The sequence below is a fragment of the Prinia subflava genome, chromosome 18 (assembly GCF_021018805.1).
Source record: "Prinia subflava isolate CZ2003 ecotype Zambia chromosome 18, Cam_Psub_1.2, whole genome shotgun sequence".
NCBI lineage: Eukaryota > Metazoa > Chordata > Aves > Passeriformes > Cisticolidae > Prinia > Prinia subflava.
Genome location: NC_086264.1, coordinates 8,347,671 through 8,359,771, shown reverse-complemented (window position 1 = coordinate 8,359,771; position 12,101 = coordinate 8,347,671).

Genomic DNA, 12,101 nt, shown 5'->3' with positions numbered 1-12,101 from the left:
AAATCTTGCACAATTTCCCTATTTTACTCTCTAACCAGCCCCAAAATAGATTAAAAAAAAAAAAAATCCCACAAATAATTGATCCTTGCTTGTCCACACAACAGCTGGCAGAAATCTTTGTGTGCTTTCCCACCTTCCTCCGACTTCTTTGCTTGGCTTTCAAGAAGATCCTTACCAAATCTGTCTCACCTACAGAACTCTTACACAAGTCTCTGCAGATTTGCTTAACTCCAGCCTCTGGCACAAGGATTGTGAGCTAAGGAATCAACCAGGTTCCACCACGTGCTTTCTGCTGGCACCATGGCACCTTGAAATAATTCCTCAGCGAAAAAAAATAACTCTAAGGTGCTGAAAGCTCCAAGAACATCACCACAGAACAGCATCATCCTCCAGTTTCAGGTTTTCTGGATGCCCTCCTATTGGATGGCAAAACTCTTGGAAGCTTTCCCTGCCTCTGGATGAAGAACACAGGGCATGAAACTCAAAACAGCTGCTGGTGGTGGAGCAGCCCCTGTGAGGGAAGATGTGGTGCCATGGCTAATGAGTAATTCCAGGTGTGTCCTGCCAGGGCCGTTTGAGGTTGGAAAATCCCAGTGAAACACAGCACACATGGAGGTGCCTGGCAGCTCTGTCCACTCAGGGGTGTCTGTGAGGCTTGGGGGGATCAGTGCCCTTGGGATGGGCAGCACCTGTGATTCTTTGTCCTAGAATCCCAGGACAGTCTGGGTTGGAAGCAACCTTAAAGGTTTTGTAGTCCAACCTCCCTGAAATCAGCAAAGTCATTTCCAAAAAACAGCTGGTTCAGAGATCCATCATGTTGGCAAAAGCTGCTTGGGGGAAAAAAAAAATCCTAATCCTTTCTTGCCCATAACTGAATCCTCCCCCGATCAATGGCAGTGCAACAGGTCAGGCTGCAGATGTGGGAATCACCTGGCTCTGGGTCATGAAAACCAGGCTCAAAAAATTCAGAAAGAGAAGTAGAAGAGTGTGTAACTGACTCAGTTGCAAAGGAGATGGCTGAGGCCTCCTGCAGCATAACTTAAACCCATCTCTTTTTTGTGGGGGAAGGGAAGATTTAGGAAGAAAAAGAAGAAAAACCATTCTTTTTACAAAGCGAGTTGCCTTTTCTTAAATGTGATTTTCAGCCACCAATGAATTTTTCTTATCTTAATTCCTTAAAAAATAAAAAAGAGAGTCAGACAACTAAAATTTATAGACTGTACTAATCCTTGGAGTACAGATCCACTCTTTTGAAAGTCATAAATACAGAGCTAAAGAACCACAGGAAATTAGTTCTCTGAGTTATGTTAATTGCTTCCAACACTCCAGTATCTATCTACACAAGGAAGGAACACAATTTGAAGAAGACATCATAACATATCATGGTCAAAAAAACCCCATTATGCCTAATGTTTTTTTCTTATGAATTAAATGGGGTTTGAACCACTTAAGAGAAAAAAAAAACCAAGAGCATGTCTGAAACACGGCAGAAAATATGCACACAGTAGAAACAATTGATTGGAATGCTCTGTTATCTGTCACTTTAAATCCCCCTCTCTAGCAACAGCAAGGGAGTGAAATACAAGAAAAGCAGCCACAGAAGAAAGGAGAAAGAAAACAGCTCACTGTGATTACAGTTCTGAATTCATGGATTAGAAAAGAAACATTTCAGTATTAATAGGCTGTCCTCAAACAGCATGAAAATAGGTACGTAAATGACATCAGCAGAAAAACATTTTGGTAACCATATTTTAAAAGTATAAACCTCACAGTGCAACCAAAAACATAAGCAAGAACACTGTCAGAATTTGAATCATAATAAGTCTGTTATGTTAAAGGCTTGGATTTGTCAAATTAGCTGTTTATCTGAAGGAAAAGAGAAGAATGAACACTAATGTACTGGTCAACTCAGAATGGTGAAGTTTGAATTATTTTCCCAGCTGTGTATCAAGTATTTTATGGTTTGTGATGAACAGTCTGTGTTGTTGCACTTGTAGTTGATCCAAAGTTTTCCCTTACTTAAAACAAAATAAGCATCATTTAGCTCAATCAGTGTGAACTCTGACCTTTCTTGGCTCCAGTTCAAATGTCCCAGCCCTGCAATACACCTGCACTGAGCTCAGTCCTGGGGCTGAACCAGGACAATGATTTGGAATCAGAACATCATAAAATCACTGAGGCTGCACATGGAGATCACCATACTCTCTCCAGAAAACCACTGAACAGGCTACAGTGGTTTTGCAGCAGCCCTCTTGTTAGTGGGCAGAAATGGCCAAGACACAGACTCCTTGTTTATCCCAGCATGAAAAGGGCCCTGGTTTATTCCTCTTTACAGCTCAGCCACCCTGACTCCAACCATTCCCTGACTCTGCCTGCAGCAAGCTCCTGCTGGAGGTTTCCCCTGCAGCCTCTGACTGCTGCTTATTTCCTGCTGAACTCTGACTGCAGGGATTGGTTTGCAGACCCTGACTGCAGCTTTTACCCAGCCAGACTGTGACTGCAGGGATTGGTTTGCAGACCCTGACTGCAGCTTTTACCCAGCCAGACTGTGACTGCAGGGATTGGTTTGCAGGCTGTGACTGCAGGTTCCAACAACAGGCTCTGACTGCACACCCAGACTGACCTCACAACAGCAGTTCTCTCCCCAGGATCCTTCTTCTTCATGATTCTCTCCTTCTGTCTTCTTCAAGATTCCTCCTCCATGATCCCCCTCCGTAGCTCACCCACTCCCTTTTATCCCACTGATCTTTATTGGATACAGCTGTGACTGATCAGGGGTGTGGTCACCTGTATTCCCCACTCCTACACAATGGGGCACTGAGTAAACTGATAGATATGTGTATTTATTTACAAATAACTCTTTGTAAAAGGTAATCAAAATGCAAATTTTCTAAAGAAAGAAGGTGATGAAATTCCTAAACTTCCTATTTAAAATAAAAAAGTAAAAGGCTATGCAAATCACCTTGTATCTGAAAATACATGAAGAAGCTGATTTATATCACTGAAATAATTATTAATTATTAATTTCACCTACCCCAAAAAAGCTATCTTTCTTCTTTTCCATATCAAAAAGACAAATACCTTGGAGATTTGGATCATACACATATTCTGCCTTGCAATATACATTCAAGGTTAATTTGAAAGCTAGCTACTGAGGATTTTCCTAGACAAATCTGTATAGAAAGCTTTCAAAATATGTTGTTTCTAAGGATTCTTTAACTTGTCATGACTACAGGGCCTGCACAGGTCAGCCAATAGGAATATAGCCAGGTGGCTTTGTCAGTGTCAGAAATTTATGTCAGTTTTATTACCTAAAATAAATGATAGTTAGGAATGGAAAAATGTGCAGTCCTACAGGGAGTGGAGCTAAAACCTAAATCTCTGTGCTAGTTTCAAGTTTGTATAGCTGTGATGAATAGAAGACAGTCTGGCATGTCAGGGTTTTCTGTATGACTGATAATATCAAGAGACACTTTCTCATGGATGGCTATGCAGGAACATTCAGCTTTAAAAAAAAAAAAAAAAAGGTCTTTCATTTGCATGTTCCTCTAATCTAAATGTTGAAATTACTCAAATGGAATTTTGATGGTACTTCACATTTATTCTTTGCTATGCAAGAAAGCATTCATGAAGTAAGAAATTACACAAAGGCCTAGAAAGTGGGCTTTTTTCCCTAGCAGAAGACTAAAACTTAAATATTTTCTCTATTTTTAGTACCCTGTCCCTTCTTGTCCTGATTTGCATTGTATCCAGAATGACATGCCAACATTCTCCTGATCAATGGCAGTCCTCATTCCTGATACTGGCCTGATTTTTGGTAGTCCTTATCCGACAGAATAATCACTGCTGTTGCAGCTGAGCTTCAGGACTCTTATAACATAGAGATGTTTTAAGATTCCATACTTACTGGAATAATACTTAAAGAACAATGTCCTAAATTAAAACAAGTGACTGTAGGCTACAATACAGTCAATCCAGTGTACAGTGCTTTTGCTTTGCTATCTGCATTCTCAGTGAGTTGTTCATAGTTGTTCTTTTGAGGATTTTTTGTGTGTTTGTTTAGCTGTTGTTTATTTTCTCTAATGGTTTTCTTTTCAATGGCTTTGTGAAATCAGTCTTTCATTGCTAACACCTTTTTGTTTAACTTTGGTTAAATATTTTATATTTTAAATATAGCATGTTAATAATTATTTTTCAGTTCTGAATTGGTACAAGTGTAGCTGAATGCATTATTCAAGAACAACATCTGATCTTATTTAATATCATGTAACGCTTTGCTTGTTCTTGCTCTTTTTTTTTTTTTTCTTGTAGAGGCAATATAGTATGCTTGCCAAATGTGTACAAGTACATTTTTCCCAAACAAGCTGTTCAGAGATGTTATTAGCCTAAATATCTTGTCCTGAATTTTTTAAAGCCTGTTTCTTCTAAGTCAATTTGTTTATTATTTTTTTTGTGCATCAGTTATAGGAAGCTATTTCAGAAACAGCTCTGCAAGAGAATGTACCAAAATATAATAAGGCAAAAGTTAACCTGCAAAGTTAGTGACCTTTTTTTTCCCCCTGATTTCTAAGCTGCTCACTGAGCTTGCTTGAATCTCTCAAATATCTCTAGGGTCTGACAACCAAATGTTTTCAAAGTAGCTGGATGCCTAGGGATTTATGGTTGTGTGGCTTTCCAAGAGTATTTAGGTGTTTGCAGCAGCTCCAGTGACAATCACCAAGAATCACACAATTACGTCCTCCTGAAAATTCCACAAGGTGTTTTTTAGTTCCTTGAGAACTACATTTCTTTGTCTTGTGCAAGTTGTGATCCTGGCAGTAAAGCCATACTAGGCTTTCCCCAGCACAGATCTGAGCATCCCCAAGAGGGGTTATGGCAGATGGGTCTGACTCAAAATAAGCTGTCCTCCCTTCTGGGAATAGCCTGCATTTCTACTACTGAAAAAGTAAGCTTTGTGCATACAGAAAACACAAAACTGATTGCTTCTCTACTCTCCATCTCCAGATTCTTAGTGCTGACTCATCTCCTTTCTCTCTCCTCTCTGGTTCAATCACAGTCTTTTCTTCATCCAGTAGACAACTACTGCCTCATCCTTGGGTCAGTGTTGGAGCTGTTCTTTCTCACAAGCAATAATTTTTGATACAGTCCTTGCCCTAGGAAGCATATGCATAATTTCATGTTAGATGCCAAGCTCCTTAGACTATAGAGACTCTTTATTTTGTCTCCATAAAAATGCTTTTCCTTTTCCTTTTTTTTTTTTTTTTCCCTCAAAATACCTCGTGGCCCTGTAAATACAGCTGACAATACAATGCAAAGGTTCAATATTAAGAATGGTGGTAGCATACTGGAAGAATTTTATGTTTCTAAGTGAGATCAAAGGATGACTTTTTTTTGTGAAGAGAAACTACTGTGCCAAAACCTTCTGTAAATACTCAGAATATGCCTTCTTTCCTGGCCTTTTGTATTTTCCTGTCTTTTTATATCAGGCTGAGTCTCCCTGGCAAATTTAAAGCCTTCTGTAAATGCAGATCATTTGTTTTCTCTTTGTAAGGATGGGAGCTCTATGTTTGTTCATGAGGTTTAACACTGGCCTGTACAAATCGTTCAAGTAAAAAAAGATGGGTCTGAATAGTGTGAGCCTGGAACATCTGTGGCCATATCTGAAGTTAATTTTTTTAAATTGGGTGAAACAGCAAGTGGGATGTGCAGCCAGTAACCTTCCTCAATCTATCATAATGTTTTATGGGCAATTTTACATCCTGTGTGTTTTTCTTTCCTCTCCATTGATAGTAATTTGGATTGGCTGTGGGATGTAATGTAGAAATAAACATGCAATCACAACACACAGTGCGTAAATCTGCTTATAAAAGCTGCTGATGAAAGAGTTATCTAAGTTAACCTTTTTTATCTAGCTCATGTGAATAACCTGCTGGTGGGAAGTGCACCTCACAACACTGATGGTATTTAAATAATGTAGTCACAACCACACTTCTGAATTTTCTGCCAGACAAGTGACCAGGTAGGAAATACAGTGAGGGAAGTGTTCTGGTAAAACAGATTCTGTTTTTAAACAATTCTGAAGTTGTTACTTGCTTCACTTAACAAGCAATCTGCTGTGAAATGTTAAGACCTTAAAGTTGGGTTAATTAGGTGTGTAGATCACACAACATAGAAAAAACAGTTCGATGTGTTTACTTCTGAGTCTCAGATTTATGCTGTATGCAGTAGTCACTGGATTCTGAAATGTTGACTTGATGATTATTTCTCACCATTATACCACTATTTGTTTTTCTCAGTATTTCTTTCTGTAAACTAATTTGGTACAGTGTTTGGATAAGAGAGACACAAAAGAAGTGCAAGCACAGTAAAGCTAAGTTGTTTAAATTTAGAACTGACTGGGAAATTTTCATTTTTCTTTCATTAGAAAAATGGTGTTTGGTAGAAAACAAAAATTATTCCTTCAATTCAAACAATCACATACTAAGAAAAGAATAAAAAAGGTATTATAAGCCTCTAAAATACCAAACATTTAAAGTAAAAGGGTTATGTGCAGGTGAAGAATTCCTCTAGTATTTTCAATTAAAGCACAGTTAACCGATAATTAAGAGATAAAAGTTAAGTATTTAAATATTATTTCTAAAATCACACAAACTTAGATTGATCTGATTAAACCCATGGAATTTTAAATTAAATAAAATGAAACAGTTACTAGCTTTTACCGATTCTAGGTATAGAGGAATAAAAAATACCAAGAAAAGTGTCATATGATAAAAGAATGTGTGTCTTGCAAACAGCACCTCCAAGAGATCCTAATGGTGAAAATTGGAGTAAATAGGGAATGGTTCAGGGTCTGACCTAAGCTCTGCATCAGCCTTTTCCCATTTACTGCACAGGGAATGTTTCACTCAGATTTCTGCAGTTCTGTCTTCCGAGCTCTCAGTTTTGTTGAATTTTTCCTCTCCTTTTTCATTAATAACCTCCCAGGTTTGCAGTGACAGATTCAGAGGCTGCCTTTTTGGTCCCTTTGTGCTGTAACCCAGACGCAAGTGTTCCAGGAGCGTCCATCTGAGCATCTGAGCTGGTGCATCTGCACTACAGCTGGGCTCTGCACTTCCAAGCCTCCTTCCAGCACGTGGGGAGAGCTGGGACCACAGGACACAAATCCAGCGTGGCTGTTTTCCAGTGGCTCAATGCCCAGGACCTGACAACACTAAGCTGCTTGGCAGAGGCTTCCAATTTCATTGGAGCCAGGCCTGGCCTTAAAATCAGGGAGCTGATCACATTTCTCTAGCATCCCACTGGCTCCAAGACTTAGCCGTGGCAAAAGAGAATGTGACACCCCCCTTTTCCATGGGTCTGATCAATCATGATTAACTCTGCTAATTAGACTTGGGCTGCAGAGCTGTAAAACTGGTGCAAATGATCAGAACCAGACCCATCAGCCATTTTGGTCCTAATTTTCTTTTGCACAAATGTAATTTCACATTGCTTATTTAACATGCTGCTCTCTATGCTGTCAAAACATGAAAAGTGTCCTAGCATATGAGAGATGGGAAGCTGACTTGAATTAAAAAGTAAATAAATTTAAAAAAGAAAACCCTCCCAAGCCTAGGAAATAAATCTTGTAAATCTTTACTCTTTAGGACTTCTATAATTTGTGTAGACTATAATTTCAGGCTCAATCCCATTGCTTCAATTTCTCATTCTGATCAGGGGAGGGAGCAAAGCATTTCTGTGAGGATCATGCTAATCTTTTGGACAAAACAAAAATCCCTTGATGCTATTGATGCCTTCCATTGTATTTAAGTATATTGTACTCTCATAGTAATACACATAGATATCCTAATTTACTTAGGATATTGTATTCAGCCAAAGAAACCCACATAATGAATTTCCCCAAACATATCATAAAAAGAACATTCCTCAGAGTTAAACAGGGAGAGTCACTGATTTTGTTTGCTTAGATTACAAGTGAAGAACCATGAGGTAAAATTAGCAGTCAGCAGATGCTATTAAGGGCATCTGTTGACTACAATTAGACTACAGAACACAATCAGATGGATACAATTCTAGGCACCTGAAACATGTACATGATTAAGAGTCTCCTGTTAAGGAGTTTTCCTTATGTACTTCTTCATAGGAAACAAACAGTACAAATTAGAGATATTTTGAAGATCATTAATCAATCAGTCAATAATACATAATGTTAATCTGGAGTCTTTTTTACTTGTTGCAGTCTTATTCTTTCTACACAAGGAGAAATTCTGGTGATTTTCTTACCACTCTTTCAATACCAATGTTTCCACTGAATTTCCTGAATTTTCTTGGGGAAATCATGTTCATGTTCTGGTAAGAAGATAATCCTGTAAAAACAAAGCTTTGCACTGATGAATTCATGTGAAACAAGTAAAAGTGGGAAGAGGACACTGGTGTATGATGGTCATGAGGGACTAAATTAAATTATATTCAATGTACATGATAGTGGCTTAATTTCTGTTTTTACAAGGTGAAACGATGACCATACCAATAGGAAAGTCTATATTCCAAGAAGCAACTGCATTCTTTGACAAATTATAATTATGGAAATAGCCAAAGGTATCAGGACTATTCAGAAAAAACCTTTTTTGAGGGCACCATGAAACAACACATGATTTTCTTTCACAACTTATCAGTTTTTTTGGGTAGGTCAGCTAACTTCATCAGTCCTGTGGTTTAAATCTTGTTTGGTTGGCTTATCCTCTATGCCAAGGTAATATTTGTAGAAATCCTGTAAATTTTCAAATGGAAAATTTACTTTATCACTTCTGTTCTACCTTTGATGTATGTTGGCAGTATTGCAATTTTCATAAGTCACATTTTATGGATTATGATGCACAAACAACTCCCATGCATATTGGATATAAACAATATCAAAATAAAGATAAAGAATTTAGTGTACATCCTCAGAATGCTTGGGGACAGGGTGGAAGAAAATTAAAAAGAAAAGGAGGAATGGAAAGGATGAAAATTTCAGTTCTTTTGGTCATTCTGCTCACTCCAAAATGTGTTTTCCTGTGAATTTCGCAAAGCTGTTTTTTTATTGATGTAGATTACTTTTTCCATGAATCATTCAAAACCTGCCTTTTGAAGAAGAGGATATGCATATTTTAATGCATACAATGAATTGTATCTTAGAATGGCAAATTATTTCAGTTTTTCTCTCTACCAGTGTTAAAAAAGGGGAAAACCATATGACCACTTACATTAACAGGAGAATGAGAAACAAACAAAACAGTGACTAAATAAAATGCAGTCAGGAATTTGTTTCATTAGGATCTCAGTAACTTCTGCAGATCCAAGTATGTTATTTTCTATTATTGAAAATGTTTCAATGAGAGAAAGTAGAACTAATCCTGCAAATAAGAACTCAAGACCTGAGTTTGGGCATCTCCTTAAGTTCCTTTTTAATTCCCTTTCCTATTTCTGCATTTTATTACCATGGCTAGAGCTTTAATCCTGGAAATGAAGCACGAGAATAAAATTTTTACTTTTTGAGTGAAATTGCTGCTATTTTTGATCTTGTAACAGATTTCCTGTGTGGACAAGCCATATATGATCTGATTCAGCAACCCTGACTTACACCTTGTTCACAGCAATAATTCCATCAATATTAACAGAGCTGCTCCTGCGTGTAAGAGCTACTCACATAAAGGGTACAAAAATATACTGTGATTCTTTTTCATTCCTTTTTCCTGGCTTCTTCTTGTAATAGGAGTATAACTACATTAACTTTGTCCAATTTTTACTAGCCTGGGTGTTTGATGGAAGTGCATTCTCGCCAGTATTTTGTTTCATAAAATGTAACAATGAGTTGTGACACTTATGGATTTAGAATTTTTGTTTAAGAACAGTGTAGATAATAGCACAAAAAGTTGATAGTGCTGATTTCCAAATTTCTGGAATTAAATAGCTGTGATTGCCTCAAACCCTTAGTTCCTGTTCTAATTCCCTCAGAAATATTATTTTGCTGGAGGAAACAAAATTGTACTATATTAATAAAGCAAAGTCTTGTCTCTTCCTTTCAAAACAACACTTCCCCAAACTCTTGTTTGTGAATGTAAAATTCAGCTTTCCATAATTTAAAAAAAAAAAAAAAAGTCATTATGCTTCATTTTTTTTCACTTACATGACTTTTCTAAAATGAAAAATAAACCTGCCTGCAAATATCTTCAGAAATAAAAATCCTGCATGTACAGAATGGAAAAAAAAAAAAGAAAAGATAAAAGATCTCTCAAGAGTAAAGCAGCTGAAAGCCATCATGGGATCACTGCAGATTTTTTGTTTTCTTATATTTTGAAAGTGTGACACTTTGAAAGGAATGGCAGTGAATGAACTATCAGATAAAGGGATGACTTCACCATTAAATGAGTGTAGTCATTGTATTCAGAAAAAGAAAGCATTTTTTTTCTCTCTCTCTCTTTTTTTTTTTTTTTTTTTTAAGTGTGGCTAATCTTTGTTATTTAAAGGACCCTGTTAAATTTTGGAAGTTAAGTGCAGTGCTTGCCCATTTTTCTGCCTCTGATTGGGAACTGGCCAGCCACAATTTGGAGGGTTAGGGAAGATTTTAAATACAGTAAAATGAAAAAGTGCCAATTTCTTTTAAAATGCTTCTATTCTTTTTTTTTTTTTTTTGTTATACATTATACATCAGAGTGATATTTGAAGGCAGATTTATTACACACCCTGGCAGAATGCTTTGTACATTTATAATGTAAAGCTTTTATCTAAAGTTCAGAGCATTATTTTAGAAAGAAGGCACATTGTATGTGTGAGACAAGTTCCATTCCTATTGAAAGGTGTCCATAGGAATTGGAAATGTGTGGTAAAACTGATGGTCAAGGCAGAGCTGAAAATGAAATCTGTGTTGTGTGTTTACTGTAGGGTTGGGGTTTGAGCCTTGCTCTCCTGATTTAATTGAGGATGCTCCTGCTCATTGCAGGGGGGCTGGACTAGATGACCTTTAAAGGTGCCTCCCAACCCAAAACTGGTCTATAATTACCAAGTCTAACTGCCTAGTCTGAGAGTTATACATAATTTAATGCAGTAAAACTAATTTATATTGTAGGCAAATATTGAATCTGTTAGAATTTGGAAATCATAGAATATCTTGAGATGGAAGGAACCACAAGGCTCCTTAAAGTCCTGCTCAGGACAGCCCCAAGAATCACAGTAAAATGGTCTTTAAAACATTTCAGCTCATTCCAGTTGAAATTATTTCCCAACCATGCCCTTAGCATATGAAAAATTGCTATTGTAAGGGAAGATTTCTGTTCATGAGAGAAGACAAAGTTGTTCTTAAATCCTATATTGACAATTAAAGTCTGGAATTTCCAGGAAAAAAAAAAAGTACAATCAAGCTCCATAATTTAAAATAGCAGTTTGCCACCAATAAGAAGTTTGCCACCATGTGGTTTTGAAAATGACATCTAATCTGCCTTCCCTCACATCTGTATTTTCAAACTTCACTTGTCACTCTGTGTTTTTATTTTCTGATGTTCCTTGAACGATTTTGAAGCAGCTTATAAAAAGAGTTTTGCATCTGAGCCCTTCACTCTGTGCCCACTGGTAAAGACAGTCAGGCCTGGGCTTAGGGCTTGGAGTACAGGATGCTTTTAGAGGTTTATTGTTTAGTCCTTCTGCTGGGAATTCAGCACTGGACTGAGAAGCCCAAACTGGGTTCTCAGAGCTCCCAGTTCCAGTCTGCAAAGGAATAAAAGTGATGCTGATGGAGTCATACCCTGCTGAGTAAAAAGTGTGCAATTAAAGGATTAAAAATGTTTTGATTAAACTTAGTCATCTTGAATAAGTTAATGTTACCTTACCAAATAATTCTTGTGTTATTAAATCTAAATTTTTCTATGAATAATATTTCTTGAGGCAAGGCAAAAATTACATTCAAATGATATTTTTTCCACTAACACATTTAAATAGAAGTCACCTTTTTCTTTGTGTACTTCATGACCACTTGACACTTCTTTAGAAATTCACCCCTGTCCACAAAGACATATAACACATTTGTGTTAAAGCCAAATACAGTGATCTTAATCTGTGTTAAGGCTTTT